This window comes from Geotrypetes seraphini, chromosome 7 (genome assembly GCF_902459505.1).
Source record: "Geotrypetes seraphini chromosome 7, aGeoSer1.1, whole genome shotgun sequence".
Taxonomy (NCBI): domain Eukaryota; kingdom Metazoa; phylum Chordata; class Amphibia; order Gymnophiona; family Dermophiidae; genus Geotrypetes; species Geotrypetes seraphini.
The window spans coordinates 108,740,570-108,764,042 of NC_047090.1; the positions used below are offsets into that span (position 1 = coordinate 108,740,570).

The 23,473-nt window shown below is 40.4% G+C and overlaps 1 protein-coding gene across 10 annotated transcripts in view; it reads right to left on the reverse strand.

Moving 5' to 3' along the window:
* SLC8A3 (solute carrier family 8 member A3) overlaps positions 1–586 on the reverse strand; it is a 502,626-nt gene extending 502,040 nt beyond the window's left edge. For 4 of the 10 annotated variants that reach the window (XM_033952915.1, XM_033952920.1, XM_033952916.1 and 1 more), the window contains exon 1: positions 163–465. The gene's annotated coding sequence lies outside the window, so the exon portion shown is untranslated. The other 6 variants (XM_033952918.1, XM_033952921.1, XM_033952917.1 and 3 more) reach the window with 4 other exon arrangements.
* Positions 587–23,473: the final 22,887 nt, after the last annotated feature.

The following is a 23,473-nucleotide window of genomic DNA, read 5'->3' on the forward strand; positions in this document are numbered from 1 at the left end:
CCTCCCCCTTTAAAGCGCTCGCATCGCTACAGGCAATTTCTCCCTTTCCCGAAGGGCAATTTTCCCAGGCACGCAAAGCAGCTCTCCCAGAGTCAGAATGCCAGAAATTAAGACGAGGCAGAAGCTGGATTATTCTCGTATCCGCCTAACCCTTTTACTTACCTTTCCTGACGTCTCCTTTGACTTTTTTTTTTTTTTTTTCCTTTCTTGATGCTGCTTTTTCCCCCAGTACAGATCCTCCCGGCTGCTACAGACGGCTCATTGCATCTCACTGTTAATCTCTGCCTTGAAAGGTGGGGAGGGGGAGGAGCCCTTTGCGTGTCACTCCAACTTGCCTCGCTTGCTAAAAAATCTGTGCCTTGCTCTCTTTTGCAGCTGTCGGGGCGAGTGGCGAAGTGCACAGGGGAGCCGGGGCTGTGGGGGGACAATCTTACCCGGACCTTGATTTTCTCCCGCCGTGTCTGGAGCCTCCGCCCACTTACCTCACTGTAACCCGAGTGGTCCGGAACTCCGGAGGTTCTTGATAAGATGGACGGGCTGATTTGCAAACGGTCAGAAGATGAGGCCCAGAACAGGCAGAATTAATTTTACTTTAATTAGCAAGCAGAACATCTTGAGCCCACTCTGATATCAACAGGATTTTAGCGTGTATAGAGTGCACCAGCAGGGAGAAAAAAAAATAATAGCAAAGAGCAAGCTAAAACAGAACAAACATAAAGGTTAAATAAAATTTTTTTTTAAATGACAATGGCAAGAATTAAAAGAAAACTTCTGACAAGGCATGATCTACGAGGTGACTACACATGGAAAACTTTTCTATGAATGCCCCAACTATAAGAAACCAATTTTGCCAAGTCGTTTTATGTGATCTTCTACTGCCTTGCCTGCACATCTGGAATTTAGCTCATTACCATGGGCCCCCTCTGCAGGCAGACATTGATCTATCACAGGTATTTTCCCCAAACTTCTGTCCTACTTCCCAGATCTTTAACTTTTTATTTCCTATATTAATAAACTGAGCAGCCCTGAAGCTGCTTCCTAACCTTAAGGGACAAGAGAGGAATTTCCATTTTCCTGCACGTCTATGAAATCCCCACCATTGCTAAAGAGAAAATAAAGACATGTAGAATTCCTGAAGCACTTATTCCCACCCTCACCCATACGTTTCTCCTTTTCATGTTTTAATCCTATAGTGTCATCTACTGGCACTTCCTATTTCTGCACTGTAACTTTGTGATTTCTTTTGCAACCTTCTAGCAGTCTCTCTGTCGATCTTAATTGAAAGGGCCTTTGGCAAGAAATGGTCTGCTACCATGTAACCAGAATGCTCTCAATAATACATACATAATCATAGTTCACTTACCTTGGGCAGCTTGTGATGGATTAGTCAGGTGTGTGGTATATAACCTCTTTTGTTTGTTTCATTGCTTGATGGGGGGGGGGGGGCAGGGTACCCTATGCAGGGTACCCTATACATTTATCTTGTGAGTATACCTGTGCCTGTTTAGATTCTATGACTCATTACATATCTGATGTATTTGCATTTTGTTGGTCTGTTGTCTCGCTTATTTTTGGCTGCTCAATAAAAATGATTTAAACATAACCACAAAGAAAACTCATCCCAAGAATAAACTTATTCCAGCAGAATGAGTAAGCTCTGCTCATCTTAGGGCACTTTCAGGTGCTCGCCTGACAATTGTTTCAACCTATTTGAGTTCTGGTGATGAGCTCATTCAGTGGATACACTACCAGAGCTACCTTTTCCAATTAGCTAATGTTGTTTCTAAGAGATTCCATTACAGAACTTCACAGAACAAGTATAAAATAATTCTTTCTTTCTAATAACTGTGGCTACCTATAGAACCAACTTCAGAAGAATGTAAAGACCAGAAATTTGGAGGAAGGCATGAGAAAAAGGAGAGATGATGATGTTTATGATAGATTTCAAATTTAGTTTCCCAGAGCAGTCTTAGGCTTTCCTCTTCTCACAAAACATTGCTACCATGAGACTTTTGATTATTTCATTGTAAGGTAAGCCTCACCGTGTGAGAGGAAGGTTTGCATATTAACTGCAGCAGAGGAGCCAAATCAGAAAGCCAATCTCTAGGACTACAACCTTGTAACAACTAAATCAGAATTACAAGGCATGCATATTTATTGCTACAGAAAGAAGATAGTCTTGAGAGAAGACGGGATCATCTTTTCTGCCCTTTCTGGTTTGTGTTGCCTCTCAACAAATATTCTTGGCAATATCAGTTTCCATATATTTTTTGTTCTGCTACTTCTTTGTCACGTTCTTAGGTCTCCTTTCTTTTCTTTTTATCTCTCTGTAAATTGTATTTCTTATATTTGCAAATTTTTCCAGAACAACAGTTATAAGCAAGCTAAGATTCTACAGTTTTGCTCTTTAGTTCCTGCTAAATACATATTAGCTTTCTAATTTAATTGAATTCATAGGTGTGGGAATCTTTCAAAATATAGTGGGCTCATTTACAAAGCACTTAGGCCCTGATTCTATAAAGTTCAATGCCAATATTGGCACTCAACACCTCACAGTCAGCTTTAATTGGACTTGACTGAATGTTAGGTGCCTATCTTGAAAAACTAATTCTATAAAAAAGTAGGCAATTAGTCCAACGTGCCTAAAGTGGGCATGGTTAGGGGGCATATCATGGGCATGTTCTTGAGTTAGGCACCTCTTTGTGCCTAACATTAGGCGAAGAAAACTTTGGCCATAATTGGGGACTCCTAAATGTTAGGATGCTGAGTGACACCTAAGCACGCTTAGGTGATGCTGAGTGTGATTCTCTAATGGGTGCCTAAGTTTTCTAGAATCTGTACTGATATTGGTGCTTAACTTTAGGCAGACTTTATAGATTCAAAGCTTTAGGGCTCCTTTTACAAAGCCATGGTAGCGATTCCCCTGCAGTAAAAGCACTGAAGCCAATTCAATTCCTATGGGATTGGGTGCATTTGCTGTGGAAGAAACACAACCATGGCTTTTTAAAAGGGGCCCTTAGACTTGCAAAGTTACTATGTAACATTTTAAGTCTAAGTGCTTTGAGAATATGCCTTAGAATCTATTTAGGAGAAAGGGGAGTGTCTTAATAATTTTATGTTTTAAGCAGCAACTGGATGATGTTAAAAAAAATTAAGATGTGATATATGTTATATGATATATGATATATGTTATATGGAGAATGTAGGTAAGGAAACCAACTTAGCAGGATTCAAAAGAGGATTGGGCAAGTTCTTGGAGGAAAAGTCCATAAACATTATTAGCCAGATGGAGATTTGGGAGAGTCAATATTCATCCCTGGAAATGAACAATGGGACCTACGCCACCTACTCTCACCAGAGCTGCTTAGTGGATATGTTTTTTGTCATGTCTATACTGTAAATTATGTAATCTATGTCCTGTCTCGATTATATTGTAGATGTACTTTGTAACCCGTTCTGGGTTCGTTTGGAAGGACGGGCTAAATAATTGAGCAAATAAATAAATAAATAAATAAATGTACTTTTCAGTTTGCTGGGTACTTGAAACCCAGACTGGCAACAATGGGAGAGAGGATACTGGGTTGATGATGGACCAGGGTTAGGCTCAGCATGACTTTTCTTATCTTCCTATTCTTTATGCTCTTATTTTCATACACTGCTGCTCTGCAATGCTGCCATCCCCTCTCAACAGGGCAGATTTGTTTGCATTTGTGCTTCTACATGTCTGAGTGGAGCGTCACCAATACAAGCAGGTTTTCTCAGATCAAAAGACAAGAATTACAGACTTTTAAAGCTAAAGACTACCTTCAAACTCTGTGACAAATATAGCACAAATTATAAAGGACATGAAACGTTTGTACCCAGCAAGCAATTTCAATGTATAATTTCATGGCAATGAATTTGTGGTTGCTGAGTCCACCCTACCCTCCTACAAATCAAACAGCACGACTGAGGGACAGGAAGTATTTTTAGATGTGTTAAGTAGCAGCTTTCAATTTTGAATCAAGGATCAAGAGTAATGGGATAGTTTTGCCTCCACCCAGTGAAGCTGCATGAATGTAATCATGAAGAAACCACCTCGCCATACAATGCAATGTATTTATAAATACATCCATGTCACCCTGAATCACTATCAAATACTTTTAAGTGCTGTACATGCTTACAGGTACTTACTTCCACCCTACTGCTGTTTGCTTATTGTGAAGTCTTCAGGGAATTGTCAGTACTATGCATTCTCAGGCGGTATAACACATTTTTAAATAAACTTGAAACTTATAGTCACTCTGGCTTCCAGTCTACAAGTGGAGTGAGCCCAATTTATACTGGAGAAAGAGACTTTGGGCTGCTTTTACAAAGGTGCGCTAGCGGTTTTAGCATGTGCTATAGAGCGCGCTAGCTGAAAAACTACCGCCTGCTCAAGAGGAGGCGGTAGCGGCTAGCGCCCGCGGCATTTTAGCACACGCTCTTCCGCGCATTAAGGCCCTTACGCGCCTTCGTAAAAGGAGCCCTTTATGCAGGGTTTGGTTTATTTAAGATTCTAAATTTAACAATTTGAAGAATAGTATTAAAAAAAAACAATACAGCTATTTCATATCCAAAAAAAAGAAAATAAAAAATTCAACCAATAAGGTAGCAATATATTAATCCAAATATTCCACTTTTATTGGGGAGAGCCAAACCGAAAAATAAGAAAACAGAAGTAGTAACACTCAACTACAACCAACCACAAACAAGCAAACCACTGACAGGAGCTACCCTCATAGAGTTAAATAATAATAATAATAAAAAAAAAAATACCAGAATCTGAATATAGAAACATGATAGCAGATAAAGGCCAAATGGCCCATCCAGTCTGCCCATCCACAGTAACCATTATCTCTTCCTCGCTTTAAGACAGGGGTGTCCAATGTCAGTCCTCGAGGGCCGCAATCCAGTCGGGTTTTCAGGATTTCCCCAATGAATATGCATGAGATCTATTAGCATACAATGAAAGCAGTGCATGCAAATAGACCTCATGTATATTCATTGGGGAAATCCTGAAAATCCGACTGGACTGAGGCCCTCGAGGACCGACATTGGACACCCCTGCTTTAAGAGATTCCACACATTCTTGAATTCAGACACAGTCTCCGTCTCCACCACCTCTTCTGGGAGACTGTTCCACATATCTACCACCCTTTCTTTAAAAAAGAATTTCCTTAGATTACTCCTATCACCTCTCAGCATCATCTTATGCCCTCTCATTTCAGAGCTTCCTTTTCAAACGAAAGACTCAACTCATGTGCGTTTACATCATGTAAGGATTTAAATGCCTCTATCATATCTCCCCTCTACCGCCTTTCCTCCAAAGTATATATATTGAAATCTTTAAGTCTGTCCCCATACGCCTTATGACGACAACCACGCACCATTTTAGTAGCCTTCCTCTGGGCCGACTCCATCCTTTTTATATCTTTTTGAAGGTGCGGCCTCCAGAATTGTACATAGTATTCTAAATGAGATCTCACCAAAGTCTTATACAGGGGGCATCAATACCTCCTTTTTCCTACTGGCCATACCTCTCCCTATGCACCCTAGCATCCTTCTAGCTTTTGCTATCACCTTATCAACCTATTTGGCCACCTTAAGATCATCACATACAATCAAACCCATGTAAGTTCTTCACCCCCTAAACTGTACTGTTCCTTTGGGTTTTTGCAGCCCAATTGCATTTCTTAGCATTAAATTTTAGCTGCCAAATTTCAGACTATTTTTCAAGCTCTCCTAGGTCTTTCTTCATGTTATTCACACCATCCATGGTGTCTACTCTATTGCCAATTTTGGAATCATCCACAAAGAGGCAAATCATACCTGATAGCCCTTCAACAATATCGCTTATAAAAAAATGTTAAAAAAGAACAGTCCCAAGAACAGAACCTTGAGGCACACCACTGGTAGCATTGCTTTCCTCAGAGTGATCTCCATTGACTACTACCCTCTGTCAGTGGCGTAGCGAGGGTGAAAAGCACCTGAGGCGGTGGCGCCTCTCCCCCACCCTTATCTCCTTCCCTCCCACTCCTTCCCCGATCTCCCTTGTCATGCACATGCCCCCTTCCCCATATCTTTAGTTCACTGGTTCCCAACCCTGTCCTGGAGGACCACCAGGCCAGCCGGGTTTTCAGGATAGCCCTAATGAATATGCATGAGAGAGGTGCCAGGCATGCAGGACCTCCAGGACAGGGTTATTCACCACCATGAGCAAAAACGTCAACATACTCCTTGCAACCCTATAGGCTCTCCATCTGACGCCATTCCCATGTGCTGCACCCAGAAGTGACACCTGTGGGAGAGCTGACGCAGTTGGAAGGTGTACACTAAAGGGTGTCCAGTCAAAAGCCCGCGACACAATCGCGTGCAGACAAACCCGCCCAGACAATCGCACGTAGGACATCAGCGCGCAGCAGTTCAACACTATTTTAGAAATGTTGGTGCTTCTGTTGAGGGTGGGGGTCAGGGGGACCCCCCCATTACTGAGGAAACAGTATTTTTTCCCTTCAAAACAGGGAAAAAGGCTGTTTCCTCTGTAATGAGGGGGTTCCTCCCATACACACACATTTCTAACTAAAGTGGGGGGCTCCCCCCCCACATCCCTCCCTTTGGAGCACTTTAAAATAGTGTTGAACTGCAGCTCACTGACGTCTTGCGCGCAATTGGGCGGGTTTGTCTGCACGTGATTGTCTCATGCGGTTTCGTCTATGAATCACATTAAAGTTGTTTCTTGCAGCGGTGAACAATTAGAGGTACGGGGAAGGGAAGGGGGTGCGCGCGTGGCGAGGAAAGGAGTGGTATTATCAGGCACCCTGGATGTTTTGTTGCCTGCAATCATGGATTTAAGGACTCATGTCTTTTGAGCATGGAAAGTAAAACAGCAATTTTTACCATCAACACAAGTGGAACAGTTTACAAGATTGGAGCTAAGTATTCTTTTGGATGTTCCTATTGTTTGCTAAACATTGTAGATTTGTTTGTGATTATAGACTATGTTGAGAAAACCATTAAGTTTGAACTTTACATTCTACACTCCACTTATGCTGTTTTGTGTTTTCAATTGAATTGCTTTCAACTGTAGTGGCTGCTTGGACTTCCATGATTTTTGCTGCTCCTATTGTTGGAAGAGGAATACAATCTGTATAAACACTGATGGAGTTTTTTTTATGACCAATGATGACTAAAAGACTTACTCGCTTTTCAGCTTTTGCTGTTCTGATAAGTGCTTTGATGTGAAGTGAGGTCTTTTTTCTCCACCGTGTGTTGTGCGTTCTGATTTCACTACCTCAATAGAAGAGGATAAGGTTGTGTGTGTGTAAGGTAGTTGAAATCACCCATTATTATACTGTTGCCCAATTTGCCAGCTTTTCTAATCTCTGAAAACATTTCTTCATCTGTCTGCTCATCTGTCCCTTTATATTCCTTCACACATGGAATTTCTATCCAAATGGATTTCATACTACTGTCTGTGTCATGCAAAATGTTTATTTGATTTGATTCAATTCCCTCTTTAACATATAGCACAACCCCTCCTCCCCCCAATTTGATCTACTCTATCCTTGCGATTTAATTTGTGCCCCATTGATTGTCCTCCTTTCTACCAGGTCTCAGAGATGCCTTTTATATCTACCTTATCATTCAGTGCTATATACTCTAAGTCTCCTATTTTATTTTTTAGGCTTCTAGCATTTGTATACAGACACTTCAAATTGTGTTTTTTCCTTGTATCTACAGGCTGCTGAGAAGATAACAGGGATAACTTGACATCTTTACTCTGCTTCCCTCTTAAGCACTCTTGGCTTTCTTTCACCATTATCGCAATCTCTCTATTGTGACTCCCTAAATGTTCTAATTCAACAGTATCCTTCAAGGATACTCCACACCAAACCATCTGCTCCTGGATGACTGTCGGCGTTCCCCCATCTTAGTTTAAAAGCTGCTCTATCTCCTTTTTAAACGTTAGCGCCTGCAGCCTGGTTCCATCCCAGTTAAGGTGGAGGCCTTAATTTCAGAACAGGCTCCCCATTTCCCAGAAGCACAGTTCCTAAGATATATAAACCCCTTAAGCCTACACCATCATCTCAACCATGCATTGAGACTTTGGAGCTCTGCCTGCCTCTTGAGTCTTGCGTATGGAACAGGGAGCATTTCTGAAAATGCTACCCTGGAGGATCTGGATGTCAACAATTTGGCTTCCAAAACTTCCCGCCCATATTTTTCTATGTCATTAGTACCAACATGTACTAAGACATCCAGTTCCTCCCCAGCACTATTTAATATCTTATATATGTGATGTGTGATGTCCACCACCTTCATACCAGGCAGGCAAGTGACCAGGCAATCCTCACACCCACTTGCCACCCAGCTATCTGCATGCCTAATGATTGAATCTCCCACTACAACAGTCATTCTAACTCCTCCCTTCTGGGCTGAAGCCCCTGGAGATAGATCCTCGATGCAAGAGGATATTGCATCTCCTGTGGGCAGGTCCTGGCTATAGGATAATTTCCTGCATCACCAGGGTGATGTTCTCATTTTCGGAGACCTCCTTTCTCTAAGGCAGCACAGGGGCTGCCAGACTGGAGGTGGAACTTCTCTACAATGTCCTGGTAGGTCTCCTCTATGTACCTCTCAGTCTCCCTCGGCTCTTCCAAATCTGCAACTCTAGCCTCAAAGGAATGGATTCATTTTCTGAGAGCCAGGATCTCTTTGCAACAAGCACACACATATAATCATACATGTGACATTTGGTGCAAAAGACTGGATAGCTCTCCTCTTGCTGCTGGACTACTGTCCGCATCTTATTATTGAGCTGCTTAATTAAATCCTATTAAGGTACTAGGGGCAAGATTCTCAAAACTTTAATGCTGTTGCTAAACTGTTTTCCGGCGGTTTAACCTGCATGTATTTTAGCGGCGGATTATAAAAACGGATTATCTCTGTCTTTAGCGAGGTTTTTTAAGCAGTCTCCGACAATGACATGCAAATGTGCTCTTTAACATTGAAATAATAATAATAATTTATTTGTATGCTGCCATACCGGGGAGGTTCTAAGCGGCTCACAACACAGGAAACAATACATGCAATTCCATCAAAATATCCTGGTGAAATACAATAAGGAGCTATACATACATTTCAATAATACATCAGAATAAAAAGCATGCCATATAAATAGAAATGCATAATTAAGTTAAAAGAAAAACATTAAGATATCAACTTATTAAATAGATAAGTCATTAACAATTTCCTAAAATCTAAATAAGAAGAAGCTTCTAACATCATTTTACCGAGCCATGTATTCAATTTGGCAGCCTGAAAAGAAAAGGTTCTATCAAGGAACTTCTCGTAATGGCAAGATTTTACAGAGGGATATGTAAATAACTGCACTCTCCGTGTGTTTTTATTAGAATGACTCCAAGAAAAGTGAGAAAGTAAGTAACCTAGTGACAGACCAAACACTGCTTTGTAACAGATGCATGAAAACTTGAACAACACTAAGCTCCACCGGCAACCAGTGAAGTTTCAGGTAGAAAGGAGAGACATGTTCCCATTTATTTTAGGCCGTAAATAAGGCGGACCGCAGTTTTTTGAACTACTCTCAATCTCTTTAAAAATGGAAGATTGCACCAACAGCCGAAAAGAGGTTTCATCAAAGTACTTCTTAATGGTACGGAGCTTCCAGAGCACCGAGAAACATTTCTTAGTCAGAAAATTAGTATGATTTTCCAATGTAAGATGTTTATCCAATGTTACCCCCAATATTTTTATAGATTGTTCTATCTTATAATCCAACCCATTCACCTGTATCATTGTTTCTTTGAGTTTGTCATTATCTACTTTTTGTAAACGAACTGGGGTCCAAAATGCTCTGTGTAATAAAAAAAACCATGTTTGTCTCATAGATGCCGACATTGTAGGCTTTATTCTCCAAGACCAAAAAAATTAGTTTTTTCCTTATTTAATTTCAATTTAAAAGCTGTCATTCAAAGTTCAATCTGATTTATAGTGGATGTAAGAAAATTAATAAATTCAGGAAACAGACTAATAAATGGGATGACTATAGTAATATCGTCTGCATAAATAAAAAACTTAAGCTTTAAGTTTTGCAGCAGATTTCCCAATGAAGCTAGATAAATATTGAACAAAGTAGGGGAAAGAGGGGAACCCTGGGGAACCCCACAATAATTTTTCCAACAAAAGGAGAAGATGTCATACTAAAACACCTGATACAATCTTTTGCCCAGAAAGCCATTGAACCAGTTCAGGACGTTTCCCGAGATTCCAATGGATTCTAGACAGTCCATAAGAATAGTGTGATCCACCAGATCAAATGTACTGCTTAAATCAAGCTGCAGGATCAGAGCATTTGTACCCTGACTAAATAGTGAGTGTAGATAATCTAACAACGAGGCCACGACCTTTTCGGTACTAAAACCTGACCGAAAACCAGATTGATTATCATGCAAGATATTGAACTTGTCAAAATATTTAACCAGTTCAGTATTAACCACACTCTCCATTAACTTAATAGCCAGAGGAATGCTAGCTATGGGTCTAAAATTAGATGCCATACTAGAGGATTATTTGATGTTTTTTCTAATCAGTGTAATCACAATTTGACCAAGGTCTTCGGGGAACATCTCATTAGATAGTAAAATGTTGATCCAAAGCAGCAAATTGGCCTTAAAATTAACCGGAGCAGCTTTCATAACATTGGGTGGGCAGCTATACAATCTACAGTAGGCTTTTAAATACCTATTGTAGGATTTACTAAAAGTTTGCCAATCTATTTCTGTGAATTTTTTCCAACATAGTTCTACTCTAGAGACATCAGAATCTTGGAGAATAGGAAAAACACCCATGGTGAAGGACAGGAATGGCCCTTAATTTTTGTATTTTAGAGTTGAAAAAGCCCTCCAGTGGATTCTTAAAAATCGCCAAGGCATTTGCAAAGAGTGGCGTCAACTTTTGGCAACAAAAAGCAGCAGCTGGTCCGGGGGTGCCATTACAGTATAAAGCACTTGTGTTTTGACTATGGCTAATGAAAATAAAATGTCTCTACATGTTTTTAGAGAAGGGTAGTAAAATCACGCTTCTTTTGAGTTTTTGGGAGAGACAGGTATGTTTCATGCGCGCTTGTTAAAAGCCAACATTTCTTCTTGAGCATGTGTCTTGTGTGTTTCTGGCTGTGGGTCTTCATTAAATTTTACATTAAAAACAAATTACAAGATTTACCTGAATTATAGTAGTTTTTTGGAGAGAAAGGCCTGTGTTATGTGCGATTGAAAAAAGTCGACATTGCATCTCCCCCTCCTCTCCCTTCCATTCGTCCAATAGTGCAGCAGGAGAGTGGGGGGGGGGGGGGGGGGGTTACGGTGTTTTTCTGCTCATGTGCCTATCAGCGATGGGCACATGCAAATGTAGGAAATCTTTACTACTGTATGCCGATCTTATTTGCATGCCTGATTTTTTAAGAATGTCTCGGGTTGGGGAGAGTTCAAACTATTAAAATGATGATTTTGCCTGTGGTTTGCTTTCAAATGAGTATACCAGGTTTTTTTCAGGGGTCCTTTTATAAAAAGTTAAATGGTATTCTTATAAAATTTGTTTGGTTGGGTAAAAGACCAAGAATTGCATTAGTATCTTTACAAAAATCAATTATGGAGGGAGGGGTAAATTTTCCAAATTTTTATAGGTATCATCAGGCCTATATTCTACGTCAGGGTATGTATTGGATCCTCCCAGAGCTCATGGAGAATGTCCCAGACTGGTTATATTTAGAATGGCGACTCCTGTTTCCTTTACATCTGGTGCATTTGCTTAGTATAAAGATACCTAAGAGATATAAAGAGAATAAAATATTGATTGATACCTGGAAAACTTTACGTTTTGTTAGTAATTTGTAATCTATTCCAATTTCTAAATCATTACATCAATCCATTTGGCTGAACTCCAAGATTAAAATTGGCGGGTTTAAAATCGTCTGGAAGCAATGGATAATTGAAGGTATTCGTACTTTGAATGATATTATTTTAAATGGTTCGCTGCTTAGTTTTTCACAGTTGCAACATAAATATGGTTTAAGTAAGATACAAAATTTTAAGTGGTTGCAGTTGAAGCAGGCTATTCAGGAGGGGTTCCCTGAATGGAAGACTCTTAATCAGTATAGTTTGGAATTCCTTTGCTTTCAGGCGGATTTCTTGGATATTTGGAGCATTGAGATAAAGCATCAAATTTCTGCATCTCAATGGCCACGAATTTGATCTTGGAGAATAAAGTCTACAATGTCGGCATCTATGAGACAAACATGTTTTTTTTTATTACACAGAGCGTTTTGGACCCCAGTTCGTTTACAAAAAGTAGATAATTCTAGGTCTAATAGATGTTGGCATTGTAACCAGGATGCAGGGACTTTAGATCGGTGTTCTTCAACCACCGGTCCATGGACCAGTGCCAGTCCACAGAAATTTCCTGCCGGTCCACAGGGCCAGCAAGTGCATCAGGCCCAAATCAGTGTTCTTCAACTGCCGGTCCACAGTGCGATCGATGCGGCGTTATCTTCAAGCCAGCTCCCTCTTCCTAACTGATTCAGTGCACAAAGCCACGGGCAGTGGCTCCCACGTGCATCCTGCGCCTGAACCAGATTCCTTCTCTCTGACGTTGCAAAGTCAGAGGGAAGGCTTCCAGATGAGGCATGGGACGTGCACGGTGCAATTAGTACTATTATGGGGGCAGGGTCTGGGGTGGAGATTGGGTAGAGATGGGCGGGGTCTGGCCCATGACTTAGCCCCGTGTTCTTCAACCGCCGGTCCACGGATCGATGCCGGTCCACAGAATAATTCTTTGCCGGTCCATAGAAGTAAAAAGGTTGAAAAACACTGCTTTAGATCATTTAATTTTTTTCTGTCCTTGCATTAATGCCTTTTAGAAATCAATTTGGCCTCAAATTAATTTGCTATTAGAAAACTTTGTTGCATTATCGTATGATACAATTTTATTTGGAACTTCAATGAGGTTCAAAAGTCAAATTTCAATGTCTAATAATAAATTATTATTAATATTGACAGGAGTTGCCATTCAGCACATCACTAGGAACTGGAAAGATTATACAAGACTCAATTATACTTTTTGGTGGAATTCTGTATGTTATATATACAAGATGGAAAGAGTTATTGCTTTACAGAATGGGAATTATGCCAATTTAAAAAAAATATGGGGGCCCTTAATTGAATATTCAAATGATTAGATACCTTTTATATGTTTAAAATTATATCATAAGAAGGGGTATAATACATAAAATGTGAAAATTTTGGTTGATATAGGGAGGTTTGGGATGGGGATGGAAATTTTGCAACTTTTAAGATTTATGGATAAGATTGTACAAGTGATTCTGTATATTATATTTTATAATAATGCATACTTGTTGTTTGAATTGAAAATGAATAAAGATGTTTAAAAAAAAAAAAGAATGTCTCGGATTTTTAGATTTGGTATCAAAATAGCTGTGGTATTGACCATCGCTTTTTAACGCGGGTTTTTGAAAATCCTGCCCTAGGTATGTTAGATTGGTATAGAGAGCCCTAAGATAATTTGTATGCCTTATTTAGTGTTTGAATCTTAGCACATAATAAATGTAATAAGAATATGTAATAACCAGTTCACCTGTGCTCCTAAGTAAGATAATTGACTATTTAAATTAAGACTATAAGTAAAGAAAATGAGCTAGGGGTGGATGGGAATGCAGACTAAGCCAGACCCTGCCTGCCAGAGACTATCTCTAGCAGAAAGTTCAAGTTTAAAACTATATCAGGCTATTACTCTATGGAACCAACTAAGCAAAGTTTTTTGGTTGAACTAACACAACGCATTTTATGATGAGCTTTTGAAGTAAGGTTACCTTTGACAGCTCATCATCAAATGCATTGAGTTAGTCCAATAAAATAGGTATTACCTTAGTTCCTTTGTTTTTGTTTTATTTCTATATATTACAATAAAAATCATGAGAAATGTTCTGCTCTTGTAATATTTCAGTCTTGGTGATCAATCTGCTATCTGCTGCCTTATTTATCTGGGACTCACTTTTGTTCTCCCTGAATAGTTAAGGCATGGAATCTAGCATGCCCAAACAAATACATTTCCCCAGCAAACTAGCTCTCAGGAAAGCAGATTGGGCTGATAGTTCTGCTTTCAAATGGCAGTGGTTACCACTCAGAAAGAAGTAGAAACACACAGGAAAATAAGCAAACTGGAAGTAAGAAAAAAAGTAAGAATAAATGTTAAAAAAAGAAAATAAGGAAGAATAAAGAGAGATGAATACAGAGGGTAACTGAGGAAATCAAACTTACATTGGTGTAATCATCTTGTGTGAAGGCCAATGCCCCAGACAGTTTTAGCCACACTAGATCTGGATAATCTTCACTCCTTTCTCAGCACGGTCAGATTGGATATAGACACTTAGGCTGGATTCTCTAAATGGAGCCGTTATCGTCAGCTGCCTTCAAAAGCACTGCTGATCTCATGTCAATCACACAATGGCGCTGTTTGGAGAATTACAGCTATGTAATAGATAAGCGCTGGAAATGCAGGCCAGGGTTTTAAATGTCTACATTTCTGGTGCCTACCTTTCATGAGAATCACGTCTAAGGAGGCTCCTAAGGCCACTTCCATAATTAACATGCCTACAGAGGCCTTAAGCACCGCACGGCATCTCTGTAGACCACCACCTTTTATGGAGGCATCTCCATTTATTAACAGCTTAATTGGTTTTAACTGGCACAGTCAATTAAACCAATTTTGTTTGGCAGTGGTAAAGCACCTACTACTGCCTCACTAATGGAGTTGTTTATAGAATTTGCTCCTTAGGCTGAAATGGACTCCTCTCAATTCAGAGATGGTATGGTTTAAGAGGTGTAGATCAATGCTCAGTTGGTTCCTTTCGGCTAAGGTGTTCTTATTACACCAAAGAAATAGATCTCGGACATGGCTGTTATTGAGTATCCAGGCATAAAGCCAGTGGCAGCTGATTACCACCAGCTGAATATTAATCCTACTGTTTTTAATTAATTCATGACTTATATTGGATTGGAAGAGGACTAGAGTAACATCCTATCCCAGGATATTGACTATTGATCATTTTGTGGTCATTTACTTACACAAATATTCTGATTACATTTTAGAAGTGATTCAGGTGGTTTGTGGTTTGTTTGAAATCATGAAACAAATTATGGCAAAGCAGTATTTGACAGAAATTATTTTTAGATATTAACAGTTCGTGTAAGGCAGTGTATGCTGATATGTACCATAGAAACGTTGAAAAGAAGAGGGATTTAGAGTACAAACTACAAAGGAACCCAAAAAACGCAAAGGGTCTTCAGGTTCTGGGTAATTCTACTTTAATGATGGACATGATACGGGCTGTGTTTCGGTGTCTCCACATGCATCAGGGGTCAGGAAGTCTTGTAGTTCAGTATAAAAGATCTAAATATTGAAATCACAATGAAAAAACTTTGCCCAAACTGGTGGAAAAGAAACACACTCAGTCTAACAATTAAGCTACACGCATACATTCTGCTTTGCATTTCAGTTTTTTGTTGTACAGTTTTATACTGAACTATAAGACTTTTTGACCCCTGATGCAAGCAGAGATGCCAAAACATGGCCTGTGTCGGGTCCATCATTAAAGGTGAATTACCCGGAACTTGAACATACCATAGAAAGCTAAGATTTGACACGGTTGTAAAAAGAGCTTTTCCTGCATGGGTGGATTTAGAGGGGATAATTATTAAAGACTTATTTGGGCTTTATAGAGGTTATAAGTAACTCTAGCATGTAGAACAGCATTTTACATGTTCAGGTAGGAGCTTATAAAACTGCTTGGCACATACATACATGCTTGGAACACATAGGCCCATTTCCATGTAATGTACAATGTGCGGAAGTATTTCTGTGAACAGAGAAGGTATGGGATTTGCATTTACTGTATGTATTTGATAAAAACATAAATATATGGGTCAATCCCTTCTGGGACAGGAAAACAAAGGAGCAGCGAAGCCTCACAGGTAAACAACAGCAACAAGATGAAGTGAAGTCCAATAAAGGAAGAATCTAAGATGTAAAAACAACTCAATTTATTTAAATATACAGAGGTAAAAGGTCAGTGTTGGAGATAGGACTTGATATAACTGAAGCCACCTTTCTGTGATTATAATCAAAGCAGTTTACATATTATATGTATTTATTTTGTACCAGAGACAATGGAAGGTTATATGATTTGCCCAGAGACACAAGGAGTGAGAATTAAACCCAGTTCACAACAAAAAAAAGGGACCAACGGTTATCAATCCAAAATCATGAAATTCATAATGTATTGTAAGGAACTAAGGGGCTCATAATCGAAATACAAACACGTCTAAAAACCCGCCCAAGTCAGCACTTAAACAACCTAAAAGACAGATCATCCAAGTGCTATTTTTTAGATGTATCCAGGGACTTTTTAGGCCTCTGAATCCCGCTGTGCGACCAAAGCTACAAGGGCCATATCTGGAGGAGTGGTTAGGGCGGGATGTGGGCCAGTCTAGACTTAGTCATCCTGCAAGGATAATCGAAGGTTTTACGAGACTTCCTAGACAGAACTAAGTTGTGACTTATACGTTGTAAAAACGGGTATAAGTGCCCAAAAGGTATCCAAAGTGACCAGATAACCACTGCAGAGACAATGTAAAGACCCCACCACCACCACTCCCCCAATGTTCACTGACCCCCCCCCCTCACACCCCCACAAAGATCGGAATAAAAACGTACATACCTGTCTCCAGAACATCAGCACCTAGCATAGAAAAGCTTAGTAGAGCTGCAAACAGGTCTCTTAAATAACCGGGGGGAGGGGGGTTAGTGAACCACAGAAAGGAGGACCCTGGCCCATAAGCCACTCTAAACACTACATTTATGGTGGAACATATGTGCCTACCAACCCCAAACTCTACTGTACTGCCATATAGGTGCTACCTGCAGCCATATGGGCTATTGGAGTTATAGACAGGTGGGTATAGTGGGGTTTTAGGGGGCTCACCATAACCTAGAAGGGAGTTCTGGTGAGATGTTTATCGTGGAGCTGGGGAACATGTTCTCTCATGGTTTCCACCAAAATTCAAATTGGAGGACTGCCCTGTTCCCAATCAGGTCAGAGAACCCACTGTGGCAGCTGAATATAAGCCCAGCTCTTTGTATAACATAAAGATAATTAATGGAACAAGCTTTGGTTTATTTACTTGTGCAGTAACCTGGCTTCTTACAACATCCTGGTGATATCAGAAAAACAACCACTAACAAAAGTACAGTAAGTAAATGTCTGTTACATTATATCATGATACAATTCTGCTGCACAGATGGAAAACACTAATGGAAACCTTTAATTGTGTTAACCAAGCAATTTCCTCGTTGAAACAAAGCCCTTTTAAGATAAAACGGAATTCTTCTCCCCAAAATAATTCGTAGTCATTCTGTTACGATAAACCTAATAATAAATAAATTTATTGATTCTCGGCCTCATTTTCTGGACTGTGAGATCAAATTGTGTCTCCAAGAAGAAAAGAAGCAATGTTCTCACAAAGCAGAAAATAAGATTCTTAAAAACATGCAAAGAAGGGCTGCATGCAACAGCCAAATACAACATTTCCAGTTGCTATATCTTTGAGGCATTTCGCCTTTGAAGGATTGGCGTTTGTCAAGAATGTTTCTTTGAAATCTAAGCTCAGCGTATGCTTATTTACCTCTGCCATGCCACCGATATGATCTGCATAAAGCTCACAAGCAAAATACAGAAAGATGATGTCTTATAACCTTTTCCTTTTAGCGAAGCGTTTCAAAAGCCATCTGACAGCCTTGCTGGGCCAGAGCACTTCTCATTAACTTCAAGCCCCACCGAGGCGCTGAAATTAAAGTACGGCGCCTGCAGGGGAGGAAATAGAAGCCATTGTTGCAAATCTGGTGACAGCATCAAATCAGAGATTCTGTTTCCCTCTTCAAAAGAGGGATTACATCAGCTTAGTAAACAGTAATTGGCCTTTGCTTTGGGAAGTGACAGATACAGGGGCTTGTGGTACCTGAAGGGGCTGGTGGTACCTGAAGGAAGGAAGTTCACAATCTCCAGGATTCTCTAACTTTTCCAAAACAGACCCACTTCTGTTGAAAGATTTCAGTGAGCATCTAAATACATAAATAGCATCATTTGCGTTTGTAGGATGGCTACATGTGCAAATAGTGACTTCAGAATGCCACTATTTATAGAGGATACTTTGAGATTTCAAGAAGTTGTGCCTTGGGCATGGTTTGAAGAGGCCAAAAAAGTAGACGAGTTTCTGGAAAGTTCCTAGGAAATTCAAGGAGACACTGCAAGAAAGCATTCTTGTGTTAGCCACACAGACTTATGGATGAATCTATGGCAGGTTCACTAGAACTACATAAGAACATGAATTGCCAGAGCACCGAAGGCCCATCAAGCCCAGAATCCTGTTTTCCAACAGTGGCCACATCATTATCTTCTTGATTGGGCTGAGAACTTTTCAGCACCCCCTCATATGCAACTTTAAATTAGTCCCCTTATTTTCTTATTCCTGCTTCATCTTTGCTTACACCCCACGCTATTAAAATGTTTTACCATGTATTATGTTGACAATGTAGAATACTATGCCATACTTTGACTGTAATTTGAATATTTTTACTGCTGTAATTGTCTATTGCTTATGTCTGACTTATTCTAGTTGAGTGAATTCCTTCAAAACAGCAGTAAACAAATCCTAATAAATAAGACTAATAATGCTGTAGGAAGTTTTATGACTTCTCTAAAGTGATTGCCTCTGTGAATATGTAAATACAAACTATCTCATGGATAGTTCTCCCTCCATATTCGCTGTGATAGGGGATTAACAGACCCGTGAATACGGAAAAAACATGAATAACTTTTTCATATGTTATTCGCTGTTTTCTATTAAAAACAAAGTAAATATGGTGAAACTGCAAATAACATGGTGGGCTACCAGACCTGTTCCTGAAGGAGAGGCACAACACTAAACTAAAACTAAACTAAACCTTAGGTTTGTATACCGCGCCATCTCCGCAAGCGCAGAGCTCGGTACGGTTTACAGAATTAAGAAGAAAGGAACTACAATGAAAGGATAAAGGAGAGGGACTAAAAGGATAGAGAGGGACAGAATACTAGAGAATTGGAGGTGATAAGATTTTTGCAAAGAGCCAAGTTTTCAAGTGTTTGCGGAAGGATTGGAAGGAGCTTGAGTTTCTGAGTGGGGATGAGAGGTTGTTCCAGAGTTCTTTGGTTCTAAAGGGGAGAGATTTCTTCACAACTCGGTGAAGAAAGTGCTGGGAATCAACGATTTTCTCTATGCAAGCTGATGTAATTTGGGGGAGGAGCCAGCAAGCTAAAAGCCGTGAATAATCGATACCGCGATTGCTGAAACCGCGAATACGGAGGGAGAAGTGTACCTCCTCCAGGACACTTGGATCCAATAATCAAAACTTACTTACCATTCCATCAATACGTGAACTATTCTATGATACAACTCGCAAATACATTTTCTCGGTCACTTCTCGCTCTCTGTGGAATGCCCTCCCGTTGGATCTCCGTCTAGAAAACTGTTTAGAAAAATTAAAATCTAAACTCGATTTTCCTTTTTAAAGATGCTTATACTCTCTAATCCCAGTTCTTTCAAATTATTCTCATATAGTTCATTGAAGTATCTTGAAAAAAACAAAAATGTGTCTTATGAAGCGAGCCCTACCATAATGTACCTCTCCTCCTTCCACTCTCCTCCCTTTTATTTTTATCTCAATGTATTTACTAATTTACCTTTTATCTCCAACCTCTCATTTCATGTACGTCAGTCCGTTTAAGATCCCTTTTATTTTATGTTATTATTATCTTTTTTTAACTGTAGATATGTTATATCTTTAATTTTAATTCTTTGCTTTTAAATTTCATTTTATTGTAAACCATTTAGATACCTATTTGATAAACGGTATATCAAAAATAAAGAAAACCTGAAGGAGCACAGTCTTAATTTTCTGCTTACAGCAGATTTACAGTATCTTTAGTTAATGATGATAAATGTCCTTTGATAAGGTCTGATCATTATTTGCTAGAATTTACCTTGGGCTAGATTCACTAACCTCCGATCCATGTCCGTTTGCATGCAGGCTGACAAATTCACTAAAGGCTTGCATGCAAATGGAGACGATCGTTGGCACGCCCCCAGCCAACTGCATGGATTGCTAAAGCCCTGACAGTAGTGACAGGAGAAACAGCTGTCAGGGCTTCTGCTGGCTTTTTAAAAATTTTTTAAAATTGAGCAGATATTTTGCGTGTTTTACATATGCAAAATATCTGCCTGATTTAAAAAAAAAAAATTAAACCCCCCTTCCAACTAGTGCCCTTAACACCCCTCCCTTCCCGAACCCCACAAAAAATTTGCCCTGCTGCCACTGCTTAAAATTATGGCAGGAGGGTTCCAACTCAATCCTGCCACCCCCCCTCCCGGATGTCCCCTCCCCATTCCCAGTCCCTTTCCCACCCACCCCTCCCCATACCTTTAACAGATCAGGAGGAGTGTTCAATCCCTCCTGCTCCAATGCCTCCCGTGATGAATCTGAGGCCTTAGGCCCCTCCCCAGTGCATCATGTGTTTTTGGCCAATCAGGGACTTCCTTAGACTCTTCCCTAAGGAAGTCCCTGATTAGCTGAGGCACCCCAGGCCCCTTCCAAGGGAGAAGCCCGAGGCGCCTCAGCCAATCAGGGCCTTAGGCCCCTCCCCGTGCATCACATGATGCACCGGGGCGGGGCCTAAGGCCTCAGAGTTGTTGCAGAAAGCCTGGAGCAGGAGGGACTGAGCACCCCTCCTGCTCCCAACGATTTTACAAGGTTTGGTGAGGGGGTGGGTCTGGCCCAGCCTGGCTCGGCCAGGATGGCTTTCAGATTGCAGGAGGGAGTTGGCATCCCTCCTGTCTTTTATTCTTCGGCGTGGGGGTGCATTGGCACTGGGGGGAGGGGCGGGTTAAAACCACGGGCTAGCAATTACAGAATATATAAAAAAGGAAGAATTCCTTTTTTTATGTTTTCTGCAAAAGCGCATTGCCAGCCCGTGGTTTTAAAGGGCAGGATTGCCGGTAAGAAGTGAAGCGACTGGTCCTCAGCAGTCACTTCACTTCTGATCGGCAAGCCCAATCGGTCTTCCCTTTTCTGTTTAGTAAATCGCGAACCTGCCTACTTTACATGCTGTTTCCCCTAATTTGCATGCATGGATTGGAAATGGGTTGCAGGAGAGGTTCGTGAATCAGGCCGGAGGGAAATATGGTCGTAAAAGGGTCGCAAACCGATCGGTTTGCTTTGTGAATCTAGCTCCTTGTCTCTAAAGCTGTCTAGAATGTCTGTGCTCTCACCTCGGACCAAGACAGAAGGAAGATAAAGATAAATTTGGGGCATGGGTTCTTTCACAACTTAGTGACGAGAGTTCAGGTCATATTGCTATGTTATTGAATTGCACAGAATCCTCTTCTATGGTGGTTGATCAGTTACCTTCATTATCATTGCTAAAGCCAAATAAAAAGACCATATCTCCATGGTATTTTCCAGACTTGCATGGTATGTGTCTGTATATGGCCTTTTGGTTGAGGATGGGCTGGGGAGAGCTTAAATGGCTAAATATTTGACTGCTTAATGAATTATCTTATTCTATGTAACATGTTTACTCTTATAACTTTTTGTAAACCACGTTGAACTTCTGGTTACGTGGTTAATAAGCACAATGTTATGTTATGTTATGTTATGTATGGGCTGGAGTGAGATTTGATGGAAACTTCGGCAGTTGGAACCCAAGCACAATACTGGGTAGAGCTTTGGATTCTTGCCCGGAAATAGCTAAGAAGAAAAAATTTAAATTTAAAATATTTAAATTGAATTAGGTTAGGCAGACTGGATGGACCATTTGGGTCTTTATCTGCCATCATCTACTATGTTACTATGTTAACACAAAAATGCAGGAGACTAGAACATTCCTGGAGTTGATCAGGAGATACAAATTCCAAGATGACATGAAAAGCTTCAATTAAACTGTATAAGGATTCGCTGTTTACTGATCACAAACAAACATACAAGCACATAAAACTCATTTTACTTTGGTTGGTAAAAACTTCCTAGATCTGACAATGTACTTTGTCTTATTGCTAAAGCTGAATTTCTTTACTCATCTGACATCATCTTGTTTAACTGTGCGCCCCTCAGCTGAATGTTTAGCCTACTATTTCTCAGATAAGATAGATGAAATCTGTCAGGCCATGATTTCAAATACTGCAGACTGTTATGCTTTATTAACTAATCCAGACAGTACTGCTTTAGGGATAGTTTCTGATAGATTATGGGATAAATTTATGCCTTGCAGTCCAAAGCAAGCAAATATTTTATTAAATAGTTTTTCTGCTTCCCACTGCTCTTTCAATAGCTGCCCTTCATACCTATTAGCTCAGGGGTAGGCAATTCCGGTCCTCGAGAGCCGGAGCCAGGTCAGGTTTTCAGGATATCCACAATAAATATGCATGAGATAGATTTGCATCTCAAGGAGGCAATGCATGCAAATCCATCTCATACATATTCATTGTGGATATCCTGAAAACCTGACCTGCCTGTGGCTCTCGAGGACTGGAATTACCTACCTCTGGACTAGCTAATCTATCGCCACTAGTGACTTTGTAGCACACTACATTTATTGGCAGGCTCCTTGAATTAAGTAGCTTTCCTGAATCGGGCAGCATTACTAGGAATGAAGGTTCAGATCTCAATTAACCATCTAGCTATAGACCAATTGCCAGTATACCTTTGTTGACTAAGTTGATGAAAGCCATCCTAGTCACCCAGTTAATGAGACAGAGATTCCAACCTTTTTCTTGTAAAAGGCCACAGTATGATTACAAGAAATCTCTGAGGACCACCAAAGGATTTCAAGCTTACGTAAGGGAATGACCTTGACATTTGTCTTCCCTGCACCACTTAGAACCTCCAGAAAGTAAGAAGTGTGGTCTCCCTATTCACAACCTTGGTCCATAGATACTGCTGCATAAGACTAATTCCCTCTTCTATGAAACTGCGATAGCAGTTTCTAGCGCGGGGAGCTGCACTGAACGGCCCAGGCTGCTCCCGACGCTCATAGAGTTCCTATGAGCATCGGGAGCAGCGCAGGCCATTCTAGAAACTGTTATCGCACTTTCGTACAAGAGTGGGTAAGGGGCCTGCTATGTGTAAAACAAACTTCATGAAACAGGAGAAACTGTTCATGTGAAAAATTTTCTTGAAGTGTCTTGAATGTGCACACTCAGAGCATGAGAGACTATATCGCAGTCCACTGACTTCCTGCAAAGATGGGTGATGAAGCCCCAGAGGTTTTATT